This window comes from Periophthalmus magnuspinnatus, chromosome 6 (genome assembly GCF_009829125.3).
Source record: "Periophthalmus magnuspinnatus isolate fPerMag1 chromosome 6, fPerMag1.2.pri, whole genome shotgun sequence".
Taxonomy (NCBI): domain Eukaryota; kingdom Metazoa; phylum Chordata; class Actinopteri; order Gobiiformes; family Gobiidae; genus Periophthalmus; species Periophthalmus magnuspinnatus.
Window position 1 is genome coordinate 22,660,170 of NC_047131.1, and position 10,251 is coordinate 22,670,420.

Below are 10,251 nucleotides of genomic sequence, written 5' to 3' on the forward strand. Positions count from 1 at the left end.
AGAACCTCAGACTTCCACCCACTCCATTGACTGTAAACAGACATCACCAGGACCAGCCAATGATCAATGTCCAACCTCAGTGCATCAGATACATGAGGTGAGGAGGCCACTGTTTGCTGTACTGATGGTGGGGGCCAGGGTCCAGTCCCTGCAAAGGTGAGGTGAGGACACTGCCGCTCCATATTGATTGTGAATGGACCTCCCACTGAGATGGGACTGAACTATATTCTTAAGGAACTGCTTCATGTACACACATATGGCATACTGCATAAGGCATATCACTATATCAAATGGTGATTCTGTGGTCTGTCAGTGAGAGGCGTACTCCTTTTAAAAAAAATGTAATAAAATGTAAATCCTCACTTTTGAATCCTGAAGTCTCAAATTAAAACGTGATTAAATGATGACCATAATATAACATAAAAAATACATTTCCAGATTTAATGGGGAACTGTTAGCCTTTGGTAATTCAGATATAAATCTGTGTATTCTTGCACTTTAAACTCCACTTACAAGGCTTAATTGTGTTATTGTTCTGGATAATTTACATTTTTTTATGCAAGACCCTTTTAGAATGACAACGTTTCTCAATTTATATGACAAAAACTGCAAAATTACAAAAATTGTTGTACACGATAAGAAAAATATTCTTAACCCATGGATGACAAACGGACTGAAAAATGCATGCAGGAAGAAAAATTGTCTTTACAGAAGGTTTCTCAAATTGAGAACAAAAGATTCAGAAGTTAGGTATTAAAAATATAAAAACAAGCTTGTATCAATTATGAGAAGACAAAAAAGATTACTACACCAAATTATTGGATGAGAACAAAAACAATATAAAAAATACATGGGGTATAAAAAACACGGTCTTGCAAAAAGGTAAGGTAACTTCAAATATTCCAAACTATTTTACAAAAAATAATGTAGATGTTTTTGATAAAGAAGAAATTGTTAATGAATTTAATAATTTCTTTTCTAACATTGGCCCAAATTTATCCAAAAATATCCAAAAAGAAAGCAACAATGATGGAACAATAGCTGATAATGTAAACAGTATGTTTCTGGAGAGCATGCAAGCAAATGAAGTCTTGACAATTGTTCAAAATTGTCCAAATAAAAAATCTAATGATTATACTGATATTAATATGTTATTGATCAATAAAGTGATAAACGTTGTTATTGAGCCTTTCACATATATATGTAATCTTTCATTCAGCACAGGAATATTTCCAGATCACATGAAAATGGTCAGAGTTATTCCACTTTTTAAAAAGGAAATAAAAATGATTTCTCAAATTATAGACCTGTATCACTGCTTTCGCAATTCTCAAAAATTTTAGAGAAACTATTTGTTAGCAGATTAAATACATTTATTGAAAAATACAAAATTTTAAGTAAGAGCCAATATAGATTTTATTCCAATCATTCAACCGCCACAGTATTAATGGACCTGGCTGAAGAAATCACCAATGCCATGGACAAGAAACAATATTTAGTTAGTATCTTTGTTGATCTTCAAAAAGCATTTGATACTCTAGATCAGTGGTCCCCAACCTTTTTATCACCGCGGACCGGCCAACGCTTGCAAATTTTACCGTGGACCGGGGGGTCCGGGTCATTCCGGGTCATTTTGGTGAAATTGTTCTGACCTCTCCAAATTAAAATAATCACCATTATTGAACCCTCAGTAGTAACTGCACTAGTTTGGGGTCTTTGTAAAGGTAACACCTTATAGTTTTACCCACAGGTGTCAGAATCACTGTAAGTTTGTCTGCTGAGCATTTATACACTTTGGAACACACATAAAAACGCAAAACTGCTGCGTAAAATTACGCAATACGCGCGCGTAATTTTACGCGCGGATCTTTATATCCAGTCTCGTCTTTTTACGCCCGTAGAAAACTCCGTCTGTTTACAGTAAACCACTGCATGTCACGCATCAGCGTGTTCCGCAGTTCATGGGCTTTAAGAGGAAAACATCACTAAACATGTGTAATGTAACAGCTTGATTCTACAAGGGGGAGAGTGGGGCGTACTCTTTCAGTCATCTGTAGCTCTCATTCACTGTCCGCGGCTCCAGTAACCCACAAAGAAATGCAGAGAAGTGACGGAACAGATTTCACTTTCCTGCAGAAGATTGGACATGGAGGCTCTTGACTGGATTATATTCTCTGGGCCTTTACGGAAAGAATGAGACCACCTTTGTGTGAATATGTTGATGTTTGACAGAACCAGAGCGCTCAATGGTAAGTGAAGTCCAAATCCACATTTCTGACTTCTCTGTAAAAACGGCTTTCCTGTCAGCACTGTGGTGATTAGAGGTGTAAATAGTTTACAGATTCAGAAAGATGAATGCCGTAGCTTTCATTTGATGTGTAGATTGTTTGTGTGGGTGACGCAGAAATACACGTACATTGCTGTAAAGTTGTAACGTAAAGGCCGTCGCGGGCGGGCCGTCGGAACGCTAAGTGGTTAAGTTGTCGGCGCTCAAGTGGCGGAAATGTAACCGAGAGAATCTGGTCATTTTTCAAAATAAAAGATTTTTCAAAATAAACGATTGTTCAGACTCAGATAATAAATACAACGGAAATAATTAATTATTTCTTGGACGGCCGGTGGCCCGCTACCAATTGATCCACGGACTGGTACCGGTCCACGGCCCGGTGGTTGGGGACCACTGCTCTAGATCATGAAATATTGTTACAGAAATTATACAAGTATAGTATAGGAGGTGTACCACACAAATGGGTCACAAGTTACTTAACGAACCGTTATCAGTTTGTGGAAATCAACAACATAAAATCAGAATATCGTCAAGTAATGTGTCGAGTACCCCAAGGTTCGGTCTTGGGGCCAGTACTTTTTCTCCTTTATGTGAATGATATTATGTCTGTGTCAAAATTACTAAATTGCATCTTGTTTGCTGATGATACCACATTATTTTACTCCGGAAAAAACATAAAGGAGGTTATAAAAAATGTAGAAGATGAGTTTCAAAAAATATTAAAATGGTTCAATGCTAACAAACTATCTATAAACATTAGTAAAACTAAATTTATGGTCTTTAGTTGTAAAAAGAAAGATTTAGAGGTAAGATTATTCACACAAGGATTAAAGATAGAAAGAACAAGTACATTTCGTTTTTTAGGAGTTATTATTGATGAGCAGCTGACGTGGAAATCCCACATAGAGCAAGTAAGATCAAAAGTATCACAAACCATAGCTGTATTACACAAGGTGAAAGAGTCTCTCAACAAAGATGCATTGTTCTTATTGTATAACACATTGATTGTCCCATATATGACATATTGCATTGAAGTGTGGGGAAGTGCTTGCAAAACCTACATTGAACTAGTTTTTCTTTTACAGAAGCATGCCATTAGAATTATCAATGGAAGTGTTTATAGGGCACATACAAATCCAATTTTTATTCAATTAGAAATGTTGAAATGTAACGAATTGGTAGAATATAGAATTCTCAAAACCATGTATAAAGCTCATCAAAAAGTATTACCAGAGAAGTTGCAAAATAGATTTCTAAAGAGAGAAAGTAGATATCAATTAAGAGGAACTGATTTATTTTCTAAGCCAGAGTTTAGAACAAAACCAAAGGAAAGTCTTTGGAACAGTCTTGAAAGTAATATTAAAGAATCCAACTCCATTTATATGTTTAAGAAAAGCTTGAAATTATCATTATTAAGAAAGTATATAACTGCTATGTGACAGGATGATTTTGTGTTTTTTTGTAAAGTAGCTGCGCATCTAAGTTTGATTTTGTATAATGTAACAGTGCAACACACTGGAAGAGTCAGAGTTGATAAGGGGTAGATATTATAAGCTTTTGCTTCTTTCTGTGCCCTTTCATTCATTTATCATAATTGTGCAAAAGCTGAAATACTGTATGCAGATATGTTGCATTGATTTGTTTTGTTTTAATGAATGAAATAAAATATTAAATTGAATTGAAATTGAACTATGGGGTACTAATCTGTAGCGGGAAATATAGGGTTTAATATACAGAATTGGATTTGGTTTGGGGCACCACCCAAATTACATTGATCAATTGATCAGTGTATATTGATGAATAGTTGGTTAAAGCGAAAGCTGAAGTAGCGATTTGATTTTACATAAGGGTCAGTTGTAGTCGAAGCTCACATTTAGGAGGAGCAGTGCGGTTTTCGTCCTGGTCTTGGAACACTGTACCAGCTCTATACTCTCCATCAGGTGCTCAAGGGTTCATGGGAGTTTGCCCAACCAGTCCACATGTGTTTTGTGGATCAGGAGAAGGCTTTCGACCGTGTCACTTGTGGTGTCCTTTGGGGTGTGCTCCGGGAGTATGGAGTTCGGGGCCCTTTGCTAAGGGGAGTCCAGTCCCTGTATGACCGGAGCAGGAGCTGTGTTCGCATTGAAGACAGTAAGTCAGACCTGATCCCGGTGCATGTTGGACTCCGCTAGGGCTACCCTTTATCATGGGTTCTGTTTACTGTATTTATGGACAGAATTTCTAGGCAAAGCTCTCAATTTACCAGTCAATATACGTTCCTACCCTCACCTATGGTCATGAGCTCTGGGTAATGACCAAAAGAACAAGATTGCGGATACAAGCAGCCGAAATGAGTTTCCTCCACAGGGTGGCATTGCGCTCCCTTAGAGATAAGGTGAGGAGCTCAGTCACACAGGAGGAGCTCAGAGTAGAACTGCTGCTCCTCCACATCGAGAGGAGCCAGCTGTTCTGTTCCAGATGCCCTGTGGACACTTTTCCCGGAAGGAGGCCCCGAGGGAGACCGAGGACACGCTGGCCTGGAAACGCCTTGGGGTCCCACCGGAGGAGCTGGAGAGTGTGTCTGGGGTGAGGGAAGTCCCTTCTTAGACTGCTGCTCCCGCAACCCGGTTCTGGATAAGCAGAAGAAAATGTATGGATGGATATTCCAGAATATGAAAATTTCATATGTAAACAACATTCTATACTCCCACTGATATGCACCTAACTGATTCTGTACATTTCTACAGATACAAGTTGTTAAAAAGTCCTAAAATATTATTTTCATTATTGATTTTTTAATTACCTTATTTAAATACTCTCTGAAACACAATATATTATAAGATCAATTACAAAAGAAATTATCTTAAAGACTTATCTTAGAAACAGATCTATAAAACACTGAATAGCACAGAGATAGTTGCAAAGCTCTGAGGGCATGTTGCAAAATAACTTATTTGGTTGAATTTGATAATATTCGATAACACTGCATTGCATGAAAGTGGTGTGTGCAGATTGGTAGCCTCGCTCCCATGACAGTTGCGGCTACAGTACTTGCTTATGTAGCACCTATGTTATTAGGTAGTGGAAAAAAAGCTACTGAACCAGTTTTAGGTTCAAAGGAGTGGTGAATGATGAAAAAAAGAGCCATAGTCAGATTAACTTTAAATGGAAAAACTATCAAAGTTTTAATGAACAGCTGACTTGTTTTGACTCTTTGTTTATATCTTTAAAGCACCCTTTTATATTGTTTCAATCTTAACTTTTCAGTTTAAGTTCAAATAAAAGGTTTAGTTTAGTTCTTTTTCAATCCATTTTTCTTTAAGATGACCGGTCATTTAGAGGGTGTTAAGTTGTAAATCTAATTTTGTTGGCTTAATTATAGGTTTAAGCTGTATTTTAAGTGTATTCACCTTGTACACTTTTCAAATCAGTTTTGTAATTCAAAATTTACTCCATGTGCCTCTTTTAAGCTTATAAAACTGTCATAAATCCAAATAAAAACAGTACAGTATGCAAAGCTAAATGAAAACAGCTTTCTCTATATGCCTATTAGCTTAGCAAACCCTTTCAACATCCTTCAGCAATATTGCTGCAAGTGCTCCTTCAATGTCTATCGGATCCACAATGGAAAAACTACCGCAGCCTGGTGAGTTTGTAGGGGTAGAGAAAGGACCATGTGGAGCTCGACGTGCGTCCGCATGCAGCCGCCTTCACCGCTTGCCCACCTTAAACACACCTCATATCGTGAGATCAAGACCGCTGTAGATGCGTTGCAAGGCGGGTGAAGGCGAAAAAAGCATGGCTCAATCTGAAATCAGGCCTTCCTTGTCCTTCCTTCTACTTTGCCTTGAGCTTTGAGTGCTATGTCATGAGGTCAACAGTGGTGGAAAAAGTACTCAGTTTTGTTACTTAAGTAAAAGTATAGTTACTGGAGCAAAAAATAATAATAATAAAAATAATAATATTTTTAGCAAAAACAATATATCTGATAACATTAGAAACACATATTATACGTTTTTTGAAAGACCATGGCGTTGGGGTCCGCCATTGACCTCCCATTGATTTCCATTAATTTTAGCAGTAATAAATACGGCCCATGCCTGCGGCATGGGGGCTTGGATAGGGCTCGATGCCAGGAGTGTGTTTGGGGACATGAGCGCTTCTCGCTGCATGCGTCAACATTGAGTCAATGCTAGCAAGAACAAATATGCCTACGGCATGGGTTGCTAGGATGCAGGAGTCTGTGCACGGTGCGACGGTGCCCTGTATGGGCTTGGGCCTAAAAATACTCAAGTAAAAGTAGTAAATGAAAAAAATCTACTTATGCAAAACTATTAAAGTACCGTTTAAAAAATGTACTTAAAGGGCCCATATTACGTTATTTTCTGATCTATGTTATAATGTTGTTTCCTCATCAAAAACATACCTGGAGTTGTGTTTTGTTTCATTCACACATGTTTAACATGCAAACCCTGCATATTTAGGCTGAGTTCTCCTCTCAGTCAGAAAACATTCTACTATTCCAACAATGTGTTTTTAAACTCCATACACCTTCACTAGAATCATTTTGATGATTTCAGCCCTGGAATTGCCAATCTCTACTGAACTAAAGGTAAAAGGAGCTGTTAACCTGAAAACAGCCGCTTCATGACATCACAAGGTGGGACAGAGCATTTTGAGCTTTGGAGATGTACACAGACTAATAACAAAGTGTTATTCAAACATGTGTGAATGAAACAAAACACAATTCCAGGTATGTTTTTAAGGAGGTAACAACATTATAACATGACTTAAAGCTTGCAAGAGTCAAATTTAGAGTAAAAAAGTAAAAGTGGCTTATTCCAGGCAGATTTTGAGATCTTAAAGCCTAAAGCTTCAAATGTATTGATTCTGATAAATAGTTGTGCAGATTTCTGTTCAACAGAAACTATTTAATCAATTGTTTTCATTTGCATATTTGTGTTTGCACAAACTACAAATCTGTTAAAGATAAACCCCTCAGCTCTTTCACCAGGTGTTAAACATTTTGTTACGTCAGGTCCCACCACTGGACGTCAACAGTAAAGATCAAGGAGGAGTAAGGAGCAGTGAGAAGAAGGTGCTATAGCTGCGATACAGCTATACAAATACAGAAAGATATCATTCTGGATTTGCCATTCAATTATTAACCCAATTGTAAGGAATGTGACAGTAATCCAGCCGAGAGCATTGATGTTGTTGGCTGCATTAAACCAGGTGTATTGCCTTTTACCATGGTTTCTTATCCTCCAATAGTGAATTATATTTGTGTTAGAAGCGTGTCATACTGCTCTCTAGAGGGAGGGTTGTCAACTGCGTTGTCTAGGACCAAATTTATGTCTCTGCAAAAAATAACCTCATCACAAGCACATTCCACCCTCCACTGGTTAATTTTCCTGCATAGATTTGCATTAAATGTAAAATTATTTCTACCATTACCATTAGCCCATGTCCATTTGTCCTTTTATGATCCAATATTGATATTTGAAACCTATTAAATAAAATCATTATTCTTGATCCGTGTGTGGTCCCAGTTCACTTTATCCTCCTTGGATAAAGTGTCTTCATTGGACGTAGTCTCGTCTTCTTCAATCTCCTTAATAACATCTTCGTTGCAGACTTCACAAAGAGCCATCAGGTCACTGCGAGATTGTGCACAGAAACCTGCTCCTGGATGTGAACTTCTTTCCTATGGATGGGATCCCAAAACATTTCAGAGGAAGCACAACAGTGAAACTGAGGAGACAAGTGATCCAAATAGTCAGTGCAGTGGAATCCTCAGAGGGACAGACATCCGTTTGGATCATGTATAGTCACAGTGCTGTGGACAATTGAGAGATGGATCATCGGGGGTTGGATGAGGCAGGTTTGTCCTGTGCCGAAGTAGACCAGATGGAAGATGCCCCAGATCCCTATTGCCTAACAGCTCTCAGTCACTATCCCGGTTTATGACGGACCTGAGACATGCTAGTCTAGGCTCTGACGTTAAACCTGCTATTTTGAGAACAGGTCAGGTTGTTAAATTGGTCACCAGATTAATTGAGACCCTGACTCAGGAGCATCATGTGTGTTAATGCATCTAACATGGGTTGAGACCAAGCCCTCAGAGCTGTGCTTCTTACTCTGAGAGGATAGCCTACATGTTGGACCTGTCATTTGTTCAGTGTCCTTGGGTGTTTTGAAAGGCACTTATAAATAAAATGCATTATTATTCATTATTATACTCACAACAGTTTGTGCCATTTGCATTTTTGAAATGGTAAACCTTCTGAACGTGGACTGAGCCACAAAAAAAAAAAAAGATGTGGACAGTTATTCACAAATATAGTAAAAGCTTATATTTGTTTGGTTTCACATTTTGAATCAAGTATATGGAAGTATGGTAAATTAAGTATTTTGGAAGATATATCTAATATTTAACGTCGTTTCACTACTGGATCTTCTCCCTGTCTCAGGAGTTATGTTGGCTCCCACCCTCACCACAGGGTCGGATCTGAAGTCCAAGGAGGCTCCATCCCCGCGTTATGTAGAGCCACCATACTGGACAAGGACCCTCATTCAATGAGCATGTCTTGTACAGCGGTTCAGACGGCACCAATATTAGCAAGGAGACACAGAGTTGCAGTGGCAAACTCCCAGGACCCATGTCTGACGGAGGCCACCCCTAAACCCATAGCCACCACCCAACCTGCACAGGCTGCTAAGAACTGGGCAGATTTCTTGGATGATGATGCCACTGATATGCCCCCACTGTTCGAGGACCTCCTTTATATGGACCCAGGTAATGAGAGCAATGACACCACTTCTGAAATCCTGGAGGCTGTGGCTGGGGCTGGCTGAACCCCTAGCAGTGGATTACTCAGTGGCATACAACCTGCATCCTAATCGCCACTCCATCTCAGCTTCAAGTAACAGCGTGCTACCTGTCCAGTTACAAGGGGGGAATACGCTCTGCATGTGGAGTTGCCCAAGCCAGTGACCGTGTGAAGGGGCTCGCTGGTGTCGCAAGAGGTTTATGGCTTAACCAGGTGTCGCAAGAGGTCTATGGCTTAACCACTCAGGTCTGACTGCTACACAGAAAGCAGGGGTCATGGCCTATGATTCCACCAAGGGTCTGTTTGAGCCAGCTCTGGAGAATAGTTCCCAAACAAAACAAACAAAATGAATAATGCACCAAATTGTAAAGAAATTTTGAGCATCGGAAAAGCAGTATACAAGACTAATGCATTGTTAGGCCCAAGCCAAGGACAACATCCCACTGAGGGACTAATTAAAACCACGTCCAGGGTCTGGAAAAAACGTAAAAATCAATGTATAAGACAGGATTGGTGACTGGTACATTGTGTGTATGTGTTGTAACTGGTGGGGTTGGGAGGACCAAAAACTTGCAGACTCGGGGCAGATTTACAGTGTTTATTTAAAAAATGGTGAAATTCAGTTCAAACACAATAATTAATCCAGCGGGAGACAGGAGCCAGAGTCCAGGGCAGGATCCAGGAGCGGAGCACGCGGTACGGCGCCGGAGCGGGAGTGTCACTGGTGCGGGCCGGCTGAATTTGGGGAAGAAGGTAGACTGCCCTGTGGAGCAAAAACGGTCCAGGCAAAGGGCGGAAGACACAACAAGGTCCCTGGACGGAAAGCTGTGTCCAGCGGAGCTGCAAGGGTTCCACCGAGGGGCAGAAGACACGAGGAGGTCCCTGGACGGAAAACGGTGTCCAGCGGAGCCACAACAGTCCTGACGAGGGGCAGAGGACACGAGGAGGTCCCTGGACGGAGAACGGTGTCCAGCGGAGCTACAACAGTCCTGACGAGGAGAGGACAGGTTGCGAGTGGACCGCTTGGGACAGGACAGCCAACAGGGAGCAGGCCCGTGAGCAGGAGACAGGTAAGCAGGGTAGGCAGGTAGTGTTGTCCAATGAATTCTCCGTGGTGGGAGAATGCCGGGCGGAGCGAGGAATCCGGTCCTG